Below are 6,760 nucleotides of genomic sequence, written 5' to 3'. Positions count from 1 at the left end.
CTTTCCAGGAGAATAAAAGTATCCAACTAAGGAATCTGAAGACCACTGGACAAATGAAACATCTGAAGAAGAAGGAAGAATCATCAAGAGAAAATGTCCCAAGAAAAAGTAAATTGGCCTAATGATATAGCACTCTTTCTTTCTTTCTTTCTTTCTTTCTTTCTTTCTTTCTTTTTTAAGATTTATTTATTTATTATGTACACAGAAGAGGGCAACAGACCTCATTACAGATGGTTGTGAGTCACCATGTGGATGCTGGGAATTGAACTCAGGACCTCTGGAAGTGCAGTCAGTGCTCTTAACCTCTGAGCCATCTCTCCAGCCCTTATAGCACACTTTCAATAGGATAAAAATCTCATAAATCTTCCCAAATATTTGTCTGTACTGTTCCCTACAGACATAAAAGACAAATCGTCCTTTTGTAGTTCCAATTCAATTAAAAATTAAAGCTGGTGTTGGAGTTGGAGCATGGCACTCTCCTTCTCAAAGCCTAAGCATGCTTGTTAAAGGAAAATCCAAGATCTCTGTCTCATGTCAAAAGAGCCAACTAATGTGGGACAGAAGAAAAATCAAAATTAAAATACTATTCTGTTGTCATAATCCTTTGGTTTTATTTTGACTCTTTAAAACTGTATTTTTTCTGAGACAGGATTTCTCTGCGTAGCCTTGGTTGTTCTGGAACTCCCTCTATAGACCAGGTTGGCCTTGAACTCATAATCAGCCTGACTCTGCCTCCCTAGTGCTGGGATTAAAGGCGTGCACCACCACCGCCCAGCTCTTTAAAACTTTTCTTAAGGTATAAATATTACCTAAAAATTTATAAGATTTATATATATTTTAACTTTCTTTCATGATATTAATGGTCATATAGAGTACTAACTAATTCTAGAAATAGGCTTCATCTAGCTTCCTATACATGATTTCAGGTTTGAATCTGAAGCAAGTAACTAGGAATTAAGTTTGTGTGGGTACAAAGGAGAGGTCCTTTAACCTCTCCAAGATCTGCTGAGTATGACATTTAAAATGTTTAAGCTTTTTGAAGTGAACCATGATCATGCCTAACAGTGACCTTTGAAGTCTCCAAAAGGATGATGGGGCCCCACAACGACAATTCCACCGGAACTGTGATTTCGCCAATAAGCTGAGAAACACCACACCAAGATCAGCTTTGGATGACAAACTGCTCGGAACAATTTCAAGGTGGTTAGCTAAGATGGTCCAGCCTCATAGACTACTCCAGCCAGGACTTCAGATAAGCCCTGCACTTTCCCATCACACTGAGACTGAACAACAGCTAGCTCTCCCAGGACTTGACCATTATCTCAATTTCCTCAGGGTCCCCTAAAAATGACAATGCCCCCAGACAACAGGAAGTAATTTTAAGAACGTGACACTCACATTCTCAAGAGGTGGGGTGGGTGATTTCTGGTCATTTGGTGAGTTATGGATGTTTATCATCATATAGGGGGGCTAGTGACAAGTTGTTATTGGTTATGGGCAGGGAGGAAACTAAGCAAAGGAGATTAGATTCAGGGATCTTGTTCTGAAAAGAAAAAAAGGGGGATATAGGAATGATAGGATAAAAGGGTAGATTATTCAGTCTATTTTTAAACTCAAAATGCAACTACTAGTCTCAAATATTTTACATTGGTATAGATTTTTGTATACTGAGACAACTTTAGGGTTATTTTTGTTACACTATATATATATGTGTGTGTGTCCATTCTTGTTTAAGATATTTTTGTATAGTGATACAAATTTAAGGTAATTTTTGTTATACTGTATTTATGTTTCTACCCTTGTTTAAAGTATTGTACCTGTGCAGCTCATTTAAAAATGTAAAGTTCTAGTCCTTGAAAGCTATTAGGATAATAAAGACAAGTTAGTAGTTAGTCATCTATAACAATCAAACTTGTAGTCATGTTAGGTATGTTTTCAAGGTCAAACAGATATATTTTAAATAGACAGATGGTCTTTAAACACTTCAAAGGCCTACAGAATATGACATTTAAAATATTTTAATAACATAAGGCTCTTCATGACAGTGAGACATGTCTGCTCCTGGCAACACCAATTTACTTCAAAAAAAAAAATGATGGGCACTGAAGAACCTCCATATGGAGTTTGCTTTCTTTGTGGCAAAGTTAGCCACTGGGCAAGAAACTGCCATTACCTCAACTGCTGACTTTATGCTGTTCAAACTGGACAAGCAGGACACAAAAGAAAGCAATTGCTGAATTTTGCCAAGACCCAAGGCAGGCCAGTCCCTCAATATTTCCTGCTTCACAAAAAGTCTGTCAGATATTCTAGTCCTGTAGGCCAAAGATGGATGCCCCAAAGTTGCAGAGGCACCTTGGGTGACTATCCAGGCAGCCATATGTCTCTGTCATTACTATAGTTTTGGAAGTTGTTTTCTCTGCACTTCCTGTTTACTCAGGTAATATATCCTTCTCGGATCTCTGATGAGGTTGAAGACTAGATAGTTATAGTTTTCTTTAGTTATAATAGAAATTCAATTAGGTACAAAACTTTTGTTTGGACTCACCAAGAGAGGATAGATAATGGAATATTTTCTCTAAATTTGCCAAATACAAATGAACTGGTCATTGCAAATGTAATTTTTACCTGATAATTGTCCTTATTATACATAGTTTTACTGTGTTAGAGTTAAAAACCTTTCTTTTTTATTTAGACAAAAAGGGGGAAATGTGCTTTCTGAGGTGTGGTGTTGCATGCCGCAGAGCTCCATCCGGTCTGCTCCCATCCTGACTCACCGCTGTTCGCTCCTGCTGAGGAACAAGTCGGTCAGGAAGCTGCGCCCCAGCCATGGCTTTTAAAGATACCGGAAAGACGCCTGTGGAGCCCGAGGTGGCGATTCACCGAATTCGAATCACACTCACCAGCCGCAATGTGAAGTCGCTGGAGAAGGTGTGTGCAGACTTGATCAGAGGCACAAAGGAAAAGAATCTGAAGGTGAAAGGACCGGTGTGCATGTCTACCAAGACACTGAGAATCACTACAAGAAAAACACCTTGTGGTAAAGGTTCCAAGACGTGGGATCATTTCCAAATGAGAATCCACAAGTGACTCATTGACTTACACAGTCCTTCCGAGATTGTTAAACAGATTACTTCCATTAGTATTGAGCCAGGAGTGGAGGTTGAAGTCACTATTGCGGATGCCTAAGTCAACTAAATAAATTGACTTAATCACTTGTTAAAAAGAAAAGGGGGGGGGGGGTGTTGCAGGAGATTTGTCTTGTTGCTCTAAGACCACCAATGGAGTCTGGCCTTGGTTCAGAGGGTAGGGTCCACATTCCGCTGGTTGGAGTGGATGATAGAGTTTTCTGGCGGACTCAGAGGAGATAGACACATAAGAAGAATAAGGATGGGCCAAAGGAGATGCGTGGCCCTTTCCAGTGTGGAAGCATGGAGAGTAATGGTCGCTGGTCATTTTCTCCATTGCTCTGTGAATCTATCAGGTTTTACCCTAATATCTAACTCCTGACCATTTTTATTAATAAAACAACAAAGAAACTGCTTTAAATAATAATTGTGTGTGTGTGTGTGTGTGTGTGTGTGTGTGTGTGTGTGTGTGTGTGTAACTCAGAGCATCAGCCTTGGCAGCAAGCATCTTCACCCTCTGAGCCATCTCACCAGCCCAAACTCACTGTATTTGCAGCTACAGGTTCCCTGGGCCGTGACCCTGCCGCAGTAGCAGTGTGACGTCTACTGGACTAGAACTTAGCCAACCTTTCCTCATAGGCAATGACTGCTCTGGCCATGCCGATACCCAGCCTTTGCAGCCACCTTCATTCTGGCAACAGCCACACCCCAGACTCTGCATTTCTGCCTGCTGCTTTAGAAGAGGTGTCACCAGCCACTACTCATGGAAGACAACATCATCCATCTTGCAGGTCTCCCCTCCCCCACCTCATCCTTTCCTCTGGACCCTTCCCATCACCATCTAACCAGCTTCCAACATCTCCTAGGCCGTGACTCCATGTCCCCTCATGTACCACCCTCCCCTCCCTCTGTACACAAAGCCTGGGGTGGGGGATAGCTCTGAGTGTTCTCCTCAGTCTCCTCATTTTTTCTGTTGAAAAAAAGCTCCCACAAAGATCTCACCTGACTACCTCTGCTAACTACCATGTCAGTTCTCCATCTTTTTTTTTTTTTAATTTATTCTGCCTGCATATTTGCCTACAGGCTAGAAGAGGGCACCAGATCTCACTACAGATGGTTGTGAGCCACCATGTGGTTACTGGGAACTGAACTCAGGACCTCTGGAAGAGCAGCCAGTGCCCTTAACTGCTGAGCCATCTCTCCAGGCCCAGTTCTCCATCTTGCTCCTCCTGAATCTCTTAGTGACCTGACACCACTGGTCATTCCTTCCTCCTTGCCAGGCTTGCTACCAGGGCTTCCAGTATGCAGCATTCTTCGGGTCTCCCAGAATTCTCCTGGGTCTCATCTCATCCCATATTGCCTCTCTCATCTCCATCCACTCTGGTCTTTTCTCTTAATTTAGTCAAGGTCACAGGACCTTGCACCTGCTTTTACCTCTGCTTGAAATGTTCCCTGGCCTCTGAAGTCTTAAGTTCAGTATTCCTTTCTGCCTCTGATTCACTAGTGTGGCCCCAAGCCCCGCTCCCTCCCACATGCTCTCCCCCACACACCCCTTATCACAATGTTATTTACATTTAACACCATCTGTCATTGCTGTGGTTATTTGTGTACTTGGTCAACCTGGCTGATGTGTTCCCTTCTATGTCCTAATGCCTGGCACAGTATCCAGCCACTGGTAGATGCTCATTAAACATATAAACACATGGGTTAAAGAAACACGGGCGTCAGGAACAATATCCAGTGTCTGCATGGTGGTATGACTCCTATAATCCCAGCACTCAGGAAGTGGAGGCAGAAGGATCCAAAGTTTGAGTAGCCTGGGCTACATAATGAGACTCTGTCTCAAAATCAAACAAAAACTGGGCTGGAGAAATTGTGCAGTGGTTAAGAGCACTTTTGCAGAGGACGGGGGTGGGGGTCCCAGCATGGTGACTCACAACTTTAATTCCCACTCCAGGGGATCCAATGCCCCCTTCTGGCCTCTACCAGCATTGCATGCATGTGGTGCACAGACACACGTATAGGCAAATACTCATATACATAAAATAGAAACAAATAAATACATCTTTTTGGACATCTACTTCCAAACTGTTGGATCATTTATTAACAAAACATACATCCAGTTTGGTCTTGGTCTCTCTCTCTTTCTCTCTCTCTCTCTCTCTCCTCTCTCCCATGTACCAGTTTCCATCACTTAACTAGAGGTAACTTTTTTTTTTTTTTAACCAAGATCAGTATCAGGAACAAACTAAGGCTAGTTTAAGGAAAGCATCCTGGCCTCTAAGCATTAACTCTTTAATTGCTGTTGTACAATTATGACTGGGCATAAATCATCCAGACCTAGGAAAGCCCTTAAAACAACAGAGGTAGAGTCAGCAAGATGGCTCAGCCGGTAAAGGCACTTGCAGCCAGGCCTGATGACCGGTTCAATCCCAAGACCTGTATGGACGAAGGAGAGAACTGACTCCTGCAAGCTGTCCTGTCATCTCCACACACCTCCACACACGCTCACAAATAAACAATGTACTAGGAACTTTTCAGAAAGGAGAATGGGTAATTCTCCACAGAATTTACTCCCTTCTGGCAAACTCTGGCTCATCTCCGTGCCATGTCCTTGTTTTTTCTAGCCAGTGAGTAAGACTTCTGAGGGTCAAACTCTGGACTTGATTTATGGAAAAGGAGCAAAAGGAGCTGCTATCAAGGAGTTTAGGAAAACATGAGTAGAGAAAGTGGAAAGCTAAGGATGCCGTCCAGGAAGAGTGGGTACACCGGATAGAGTGGACGAACAAGCCGGGTCAGAGGGACCCTTCGGTCTCAACCTCCCACCCAAACCCACCCTCTTTGAACATGGGGCTTTTCACGTGCATTGATCCATACAAGTCTCACCCCAATACACGGAGACCAGCTCAGAGAATTCGGTAACTTGACTGATCACCACTAAGCAAGGCCTAAGACCCCAAAGCGCACCCTCATCTCAGCCCTATAATGTTATGGACCGTCTGCTGCTCTCTGGAGCCCCCAGCTGGCCGTGGGGGAAATGGGGCTGTGAAGACCACTGTTCCAGCTTTAGCCAGGGAGGCCTGGTCGGGCTGGCTGAAGATCCGGGAGCCGGTATCCTCGACCTCTGCTCTGCGCTCCAATCTCACGGAGAGGTGTAGTGGTGTCTGGGACGCTCACCGCGCAACCGTGTTCTTCACTGCTTCTGGGCAGCGTGGAGCGGCGAGACTGTGGACCAGGCTCAGCAAAGCAGCAACACCTTGAGGAAGGAGCACCAAGGGACCTCACTCCAGGTCACCCAGAGGACACAGGGCGGAGAATTGCAGAGGGTGGGAGGGAGAGGAGGTGGGAGAAGTGACGAGGGAAGGAAGCACTGCCCAGCCTGGCGACCTGACCTTCCAGGGCCAGCTACTCCCCGGCAGAGCCACAGCAGAGGGACTGTGAGAAAGGTGGGTGACCAGTGGCAGGGCCCCTCTCCAAACAGTCCTCCCCGCACCCCATTGTCCCTGCTGGAGCGCTACCGGCATTCCAGCGTCCCAAAGCCACTAGCTAAGTCTTGTCTAGGAGGGCTGGGTAGGAGGAAGGTGGCCTGGGCCCCAGGAATCCGAGTCACCGTCCTGAGCTGTCAATCCACACAA

General features: G+C 44.7%; 1 pseudogene; it reads left to right on the top strand.

Moving 5' to 3' along the window:
- Positions 1-2,725: 2,725 nt before the first annotated feature.
- On the top strand, positions 2,726-3,186 carry LOC131905324 (small ribosomal subunit protein uS10-like; annotated as a pseudogene).
- Positions 3,187-6,760: the final 3,574 nt, after the last annotated feature.

Source organism: Peromyscus eremicus, chromosome 2 (genome assembly GCF_949786415.1).
Source record: "Peromyscus eremicus chromosome 2, PerEre_H2_v1, whole genome shotgun sequence".
In the NCBI taxonomy this organism is placed as follows: Eukaryota; Metazoa; Chordata; class Mammalia; order Rodentia; family Cricetidae; genus Peromyscus; species Peromyscus eremicus.
Note: the sequence above shows the minus strand (reverse complement) of the source record. Positions and strands in the feature narration are given on the sequence as shown.